The sequence below is a fragment of the Lottia gigantea genome (assembly GCF_000327385.1).
Source record: "Lottia gigantea unplaced genomic scaffold LOTGIsca_323, whole genome shotgun sequence".
Classification (NCBI taxonomy): domain Eukaryota; kingdom Metazoa; phylum Mollusca; class Gastropoda; family Lottiidae; genus Lottia; species Lottia gigantea.
Window position 1 is genome coordinate 44,622 of NW_008709085.1, and position 9,602 is coordinate 54,223.

Sequence of the window (9,602 nt, forward strand, 5' to 3'; positions counted from 1 at the left end):
ACGTTGTTTGCGTTCTTTACTTTAAAAAGGGAATAGTTTTAACAATTTTAAAAATTTTCATTTTTGATCTTTAACATAAATGACCTTTGTATGGTCAAAGGTCATTGACTTAGGATGACCATTCTTACTTTGATCTTTGATGGCCAATATATACTTCCGGTTTTGCAGACGTCCGAAAACAGCAATTTTCGAAACTTCAAAGGCTCATATTACTTTTAGTTGACCTTTTGACCTTTAAACCTGAACAAAAGTTGTTGCCCATTACGAGATATATCGGATATTATCTTCACTATTGTTGTGTATCGTTAACTTCCGGTTCTACAGCCAACTGGACATAAAAATAAATCACTATTTGGGACAATAAGTGATAGAATTACATTTTGTTTGAATTTCATTTTGATCTGTAACATAAATGACCTTGACCTTTGTATGGTCAAAGGTCATTGACTTAGGATGACCACTCTTACTTTTCGAAACTTCAAAGGCTCATATTACTTTTAGTTGTTGCCCATTACGAGATATATCCGATATTATCTTCACTTTTGTTGTGTATCATTACCTTCCGGTTCTAAAAACTGAAAATCGCGATTTTTAACTTTAAAAAAGAAATGTCACGTGACCTAATTTACATTTCAGATTGTTATAACTCGCAAAGTTTGCATTTGTCACCATTGAAAGTTTACATAAAAATAAATCACTATTTGGGACAATAAGTGATAGAATTACATTTTGTTTGGGTCTTTTACTTTAAAAAAGGGAATATGTTTTACAATTGATAAAATTTTTTTATATTTTGACAATTTACATGCATGGCCTTGGTCTTTAAAATGTCAAAGGTTATTGATCTATGATGTCCATTCATACTTTTATCTTTGATGACCGACATATATTAACGCTTTTACACACGTCCAAATACAGCAATTTTCAACACTTTTACAGGCTTATATCTCTTTAATTTGACCTAATTTGACCTTTGTTGACCTCTTGATCGTAACACAAGTTATTGTATTGAGGAGACATTTTCAAAAATATTTTCATTTTGTTGTTCGATTGGAACTTTTAACTTTACAGATATTTGAAAATTCGACTTTTTACTACCGAATGATAACATCTTTCAGTACCGAAAGGTATCAAATTCCAACGTCTTTTCACTACCTTACGTTAAACGGTTTAAACGATGTTTTGACTATGAAATGTTTACATGCTTTTCTTTTCGGTAGAAAATCCCATTGTGACTTTAAAATGCAACGTTTAATCGCTGTATTTTTTTCGGTTCCCGGATTCTGCATATGTCACACATTAACTGACATCATTATCTGTCATTAAGAGCGCGTCGTTGTTGTTTAAATGTAAAATGACGCATTTTTTCCAACCGGAAATGACGTAAGACGTAGCCACTCTTGACGTCTTTCGAATTACTGCTCCAATTCTGAATCCATTTTTGATCAAATTTTTATTTTCTTTACCTTTTAGTAATGACTAAAGGTTAGTACTTTAAAAAAGATTTTGACTTATGTCGCTGCCTTTTTTTCTTTTGATAATAACGTTTTTTTCAACCTCTACAATTTTATTTCGATCGATCTAGAAATTTACTAGTTGATAAACATTCTGATTGCAAACAAAATTTTGTTCTCAAAATTTCTGTATCACTTCCGGTATTGACGTCGTATTTATACTATGACTTGACTAATCACTGCTAAATACCGGATGTAAAGAGTCGCTCCGCATTCACAAAGCGAAATTCAATATTAATTTCCGAATGACATTCATCTTAAGATAAAGACATATACATTGCGGTTCGTGGTCCGGTGCGGCGATGCGATGCGTTCATTTCATCGCATCATTTCACCGGATCGAAACAATAAGAGTATGTAATTGACATGACACATATATGCTGTTGCATTGCATTTGTTGCATTTGTATCGGTCAAAGATTAATGAACATTGCAGTTTTGGCTGTAATGGCCGCCAAGTGGTAGTAAATGTTAGAACTGTATTGTAGATTTTAGTATTTATACCGATTTTGATAATGTTCGACTCTAGGTCATATTAAATGTCAGTGTTTTTACAGATATTGATAGTGTTTCACTCGAGTTATTGGTAGTTTTATGTATTTTTACAGATATTGGTAGTGGAAACCAAACACACTTACAGTACTAATTTGAGACATATTTCGATTCTCTTCTCCCAATGTAGATATTTTGCACTTGACCTAGTTTTATCATTTCATTATTATCTATACGAAATATTTCTTTTCAGATGATACTTTTTTACATACAAGAATGCAGATTTGACTTATCATGTTATTAAACGCATTTCGTAATAGTTTCATCTCTCTTCTGATATAACTTACAATCACAAAAAGGCGGATACAATATCTGAGTAAATAGTAAGATAATAAAACACTTTTTTATACTAAAATCTAAAGTCAAAAGTCAAAAACTATCAAAACCTAAACTGAAATCTATGAAAAACTCGAGTCACATTCTATCAATATCTGTAAATTTGTTTTATTAGAAATTTGTAATAAACTCTCAATATCTGTATAAATTCTTAAATTTACTTTGAAATAGAACATCTGCTTTATTTGACTTTTGTCGACCAGATCAAAAGTTTTGTGCTTGACGGTGATTTATGCAAAAATATTTTTATTTTTGTTAGAGCTATTTAAAAATTTCAACTTCCGGAATTTTGTAGATATTTGAAAAATTCTTTTTGTAATTAGTTATAATTGTAAAGAATCTGGAATGAAAAAATTTGACCCGGAAGTATTGGGTAAGACGCCATCTTGATATGACTAATTTTTATAAAACTCAAAATGGGGCCTCAGTTTAAAATTGGATGTGCGTACATTTGATGTTTCTGTTTGCTTACAAAACATGGGAAGCCGATTTTTGAATTTTGGCTTTGTATTATTTTTCTTTCCGGTTTCATGTTTTCAGTAATTGTCAAAACTATTAAGGCTCATATCTAGTGACTTTGACCTTTCGTGACCTTGTGACCTGCACAAAAGTTGTTGCTCCTGACGAAATCTATCCGATAATATCTTCACTTTTGTTGTGCATCGTTAACTTCCGGTTCTACAACCATTGAAAATCGCAAATTTTAACTTTGAAGAGCTGTCACGTGACCTACTTTACATACGACAAATTTTTTTATATATTCTTAAAGTGTATATATCACACTTGATATTTTGATCAAAATTGCGCTTTTTAACAATTAAAAATTTTGTACCGACTACCATTCCAAGGTTCATTAAATTTTAAATTCACGGTGTCTATAATCCACCGACAGTAGCCGTTGCCTTACAAACTACGAATATCTCATGATCTAATGATTGTAAACACTTGAAATTTTGAACATTATTTAACAATGTACACCTCATCACAGACAACTTAAAATTTTTGGCACATCCGGTGTGCATTTACTTTACCTGAAATATTCGATTGGTCATAACTCAATTGTTACCCTAGATTGGTGATAAAATTACAGTTGTTTGCGTTCTTTACTTTAAAAAAAGGGAATAGTTTTAACAATTTTAATGAATTTCATTTTGATCTGTAACATAAATGACCTTGACCTTTGTATGGTCAAAGGTCATTGACTTAGGATGACCACTCTTACTTTTCGAAACTTCAAAGGCTCATATTACTTTTAGTTGTTGCCCATTACGAGATATATCCGATATTATCTTCACTTTTGTTGTGTATCATTACCTTCCGGTTCTAAAAACTGAAAATCGCGATTTTTAACTTTAAAAAAGAAATGTCACGTGACCTAATTTACATTTCAAATTGTTATAACTCGCAAAGTTTGCATTTGTCACCATTGAAAGTTTACATAAAAATAAATCACTATTTGGGACAATAAGTGATAGAATTACATTTTGTTCGGGTCTTTTACTTTAAAAAAGGGAATAGGTTTTACAATTGATAAAATTTTCATATTTTGACAATTTACATGCATGGCCTTGGTCTTTAAAATGTCAAAGGTTATTGATCTATGATGTCCATTCATACTTTTATCTTTGATGACCGACATATATTAACGCTTTTACACACGTCCAAATACAGCAATTTTCGACACTTTTACAGGCTTATATCTCTTTTATTTGACCTTTGTTGACCTCTTGACCGTAACACAAGTTATTGTATTGAGGAGACCTTTGCAAAAATATTTTAATTTTGTTGTTCGATTGGAACTTTTAACTTTACAGATATTTGAAAATTCGACTTTTTACTACCGAATCTTTTAGTACCGAATGGTATCAAATTCCAACGTCTTTTCACTACCTTACGTTAAACGGTTTAAACGATGTTTTGACTATGAAATGTTTACATGCTTTTCTTTTCGGTAGAAAATCCCATTGTGACTTTAAAATGCAACGTTTAATCGCTGTATTTTTTTCGGTTCCTGCATTCTGCATATGTCACACATTAACTGACATCATTATCTGTCATAAAGAGCGTGTCGTTGTTGTTTAAATGTAAAATGACGCATTTTTTCCAACCGGAAATGACGTAGGACGTAGCCACTCTTGACGCCTTTCGAATTACTTCTCCAATTCTGAATCCATTTTTGATAAAAAAATTTATTTTGTTCTTTTAGTAATGACTAAAGGCTAGTACTTTAAAAAATTTAAGATTTTGACATATACCTTGCGGTTCGTGGTCCGGTGCGGCGATGCGATGAGTTCATTTCACCGCATCGTTTCAATCCGGATCGAAACAATCATGTAATTGACATGACACATATATGCTGTTGCATTGAGTTGCTATATTTCCACGCTGCCTTTCACCGGACCAAAAAGTCTCGGGACTGTTAATATCAGTATATATTCTTAAATCTGCTTTAAAAAAGAACATCTGCTTTATTTGACTTTTGTTGACCTCTTGACCAGATCAAAAGTTTTTGTGCTTGACGTGATTTATACAAAATCTTTTTCATTTTTGTTACAGTTTCGACTTTTTTACAACCGAATTTTTACAAATTTATGCGTCTTTTCACTACTGCCACGTAAAACTGTTTATCCATTTAATTATTCAATCTATATGTATTTATTTTGCTTGTTTTATTCTATGTTTTAGTTATTACGTTGCAATTTATTTTTGCAAATTTCCGATTATTGGTCACGATCCCTAGCCAAAACTTCGCAAGTCACACATAATCTGACATTATTGCCGACGATAAATCTACTTTAAAAAAGAACATCTGCTTTATTTGACTTTTGTTGACCTCTTGAATTTTTTTGTGCTTGACGTGATTTATACAAAAATATTTTCATTTTAAAAATTCGATTTTTTACAACCGAATGGTAACAAATTCATGTGTCTTTTCAATACCGAACGTTAAACTGTTTTCCATTTAATTATTTAATCTATATGTATTTTATATCTTGTTTAATTCTGTTTTAGTGCACATTATTTTGCAAATGACTATTTTTTTTTATTTATTTCTGGTCACGATCCCCAGCAAAAACTTCGCATATCACACATTATCTGACATTATTGCCGACGTTAACTATGTGCACATTTGAGATGACGCATTTTTACTAGACCGGAAATGACGTAATAATAATAGCAACTTTCTTTTCAATTTTACTGATTATATCAAACAACGAAACATTGTTGAATTGAATAACAAATTACTAACTATGTCAAATAATAAAACTTATTCTGATTAACTATAATAAAAAAATATGTGTTAATTAAATAATAACTCAAGTGGTCAAAAATAATATTCGAAAATATAATTTAGGTAAAATTATTTTCATCATAAATAATCCGGAAACGCCTTTGGATTTTGGATTGGGTTTTTTAAATTTCATCTTTCTTTCCTGGAGTTTGAATATTAATTACAGCAAAAATTAAATAGATGGATTAGAAATTTACAGCAGTGAAAAAGGGCTCTCTAGTACCAGGGTGCCAGGAGCAGGTCAAGTTATTGTACCTTCTTAGTAGGGTATTTTCATTTGATCAGTCCTAACTTTTACTACCAAAAAAAGAGTATTCTGTACTGCCCATGGTCCAGTGACTATAATTAGTTGGTATGTCTACTGTAAACAATATGTCATCAGGTCTTAACACCACAATAAATCTGCCCAATTAAAGATTCAAAATTTAGTTCTGTTATGTTTGACCAGTATCATATTACATGTACATACACATCTTTATGACTTCTCTTATAATGACTTTTCTTATTGACCTTCATTCAACATTTTTTTAGAACCATTCCATAAACTCATTGGTTTCTTTTGTATCTTGTTTTGAAATAATTCAATAACTTTTTTTCAACTGGTGGGGCATCAGCACTTGCATATTGGCACACGACAGACTTTGACAAAAATATGAGCAAACAGTGAAAAAAAATGGAAAATAACAAAAACCTGGACTCAATTGCAAACGCTGCAACGTTTGCTTTACTCAGTATGCGTGTATGTTCCACAATGAGTTGCTGTTTATGTCTAAATGTTTTGTTTAACTGTAAATTACTGTAAACAACATTAAATGTTGTTAGCCGTTAAAAACACCCCATACCCATCACCTTCTGGGGGACCCATCGACCAACTATGGATCTTTTTGCAATTTCAGTCTTGAAAAGCAGCAATTTAGCTCATTTACTTGGGAAACCCTATTTTATACTGATAATTTTATGAACACAGATTTGGACATTTGGATGCATTTCCTATACGAACATTATCATAAAAATATTGCCAGGTACTGTCAAATTATCGCAAATCAATCAGAATACACAATTTGAACTTTTAAATTCAGTAAATTGAAATTGTATGCGCTAGAATTATTATTTAGTATAATTTTGAAGAACACCTCTATTTATCTGAGTGCTAAAACTTTGCAGCTTTTGTAAAAATTGTAAAATTATATCAAATATAGAAATTGTGTTTCTAAAGTGATAAGATTCGTGTGTTAAGATTCCTGATTTATAGGATTCTGATTTCTGAAATTTTATGACCACCTTCTTTTAAAAGATATCAAACAGAGTTTTGCTCAAGAGAACCAAATTTCAAATTTAAACCAGTGAAGAAAGACCTTGTACTAAATTTAGAACATGAAATTTAATACCAGGGTGCTAAGAACTGGTCAAGTTTTAGTACCGTCTTAGTGAGGTATTGTCTATTGGGGACAAGGTGCAATATAAATTTGTATCATATCTGTCAAAGATATGGCTGTAATGGCCGCCAAGTGGTAGTAAAAGTTAGGACTGTGATGACAAGGTGCAATATAAATTTGTATCTGTCACATTTCAGTTTTGGCTGTAATGACCGCAAAGTGGTAGTAAATGTTAGGACTGTATTGTATGGTATTTATACCGATTTTGATAATGTTCGACTCTAGGTCATTTTTTTTTATGTCAGTATTTTTACAGATATTGATAGTATTTTTAAAGATATTGATAGTGAAAACCAAAACACACTTACAGTCCTATTTTGAGACATATTTCCCTTAAAGTTGAAATTGCAACTTCTGGAATTCTTTTTGCAACGTGTTAGAATTGTTTATATCATACAATTCGTCCCGGAATTATTAGATGAGCCACCATCTTGACGTGACTAAATGACGTGAGCGATTTTTGAATTTTGATTTTGCTTTTTTAGTTATTTCCGGTTTCTTTTTCTTCAATATTGTCAACAAATTTTAAAGCTCCTATCTCGCGACCTTTGACCTTTGGTGACCTTGTGACAGCACAAAAGCGGTATACAAAAATGTTCGTGAGAATTATTCGTGAAATCAAACATGTTTTTAAAATTGTTCGCCGTCTGCGTTAACCACCGAACATTAGCGCCGAACATTTATCGACGAAAGACCAATCAGCGATCGAAGCCAGACCACATGACACTCAAAATCGCGACGTCCACCAACACAAAATTTTGGACTGTGGAGAAGAAGCAGATTTTAGTAGATATGTGGTCGCAATCTGCCTGTTTGTTTATGATTTCTTCGCCTGACTATTCAGATAGAAACAAGAAGTCACTGCGATACAAGAAATAACACAAGCCCTGGAAACAACCGGTAAATTTACAAGGTTGCCGAACACACCCTGCTCTTTACGACGTTGAATCCGGGTACAGACCCAAATGCTCCTATTTCGCCGTCTACGTTGGCGTCTTTTTTAAAATTAATAATATAGCAAACGCAATTTTACATTTTGAGGTCATGCAACGTAAACTTCCGGTTTGAAATTTGAAGAGCTTTGTCACGTGACCTAATTAACACGACAAAATTTCTTATATATTCTTAAAGTGAATAAGCTCTCCTATCTGGTGATACATCACACTTGATATTTTAATCAAAATTGCGCTTTTTAAAATTCAAAAATTGTGTACTGACTTCTATAGTAACTGTACGTAAATTCTGTCTACCGACAGGCACCATTGACTAAAAAAACTTTTAACTGCTAATAATATCTCATTATCTACTTGAGTGTAAATACTAGAAATTTTGAACACTATTCAACATTGGAGACAAAACAAAATTTTTTAAGTCGTCATGGCAAATCCGGGTTACTTTTACCTTTAACTCGCAAAGTTTGCATTTGTCAACATCGACATTTTGCATAAAAATAAACCACTACTTATGACAATCAATGTTAAAGTTTTCTTTTGTTGGGGCGTTTTACTTTAAAAAAGGGAATAGGTTTTACAATATATGAACTTTTGATATTTTGACCATTGACATGCGTGACCTCGATCTTTGCAATGTCTATGATGTCTATTCATACTTTGATCTTTGATGTCCGACATATATTTCGGATTTTTACAGACGTTCCAAAACAGCAATTTTCACAATTTGAAGGCTTATATCTTTTTTATTTGACCTTTGTTGACCTCTTGACCTCTTGTTGAGCTATTGTGCTTGACGAGCCCTTTCTAAAAATATTTTCATTTTTGTTGTGCGATTTGTACTTTACAGCTATTTGAAAATTCGACATTACACCGTTTAGTACCGAACGGTATCAAATTCATTCAATGTTAAACGGTTTAAACGATATTTTTAATATTGAATGTTTTACATGCTTTTCTTTTCGTTAAGAAATCCCATTATGACTTTAAAATGCAACGTTTCACCGATGTATCAGGTTGGATGCGCACTGCTTTGGTACGGCTCTTCCTATATGAAATATCCCTTTTCAGATAATATTTCTTTACTTTACAAAGTGGGTTTTGGTAACAGCCTAGATTTGGTAGTAAATCAATCTACAAGTATAATTTTGTATAGTGTATAATAATATTTAATCATAGATTTTGTATCAAGAATGTAGATTTGATTTGAATAAGTTATCAAGTTATTATACGCATTTCCGAATAGTTTTAATATCTGAGTAAATAGTTATATAAATCATAGTCGAACACTTATAAAACCTGTAAAAAATACTGAAATCTATAGTAAACTAGAGTCAAACACTATCAATATTTATAAAAATACTGAAATCTATAGTAAACTAGAGTCAAACACTATCAATATTAATACAAATATTGAAATATACCATAAAAGAAAGTCGAACACTATTAAAACCTTAAAAAATACTGAAATCTATAGTAAACTAGAGTCAAACACTATCAATATTATAAAAATACTGAAATCT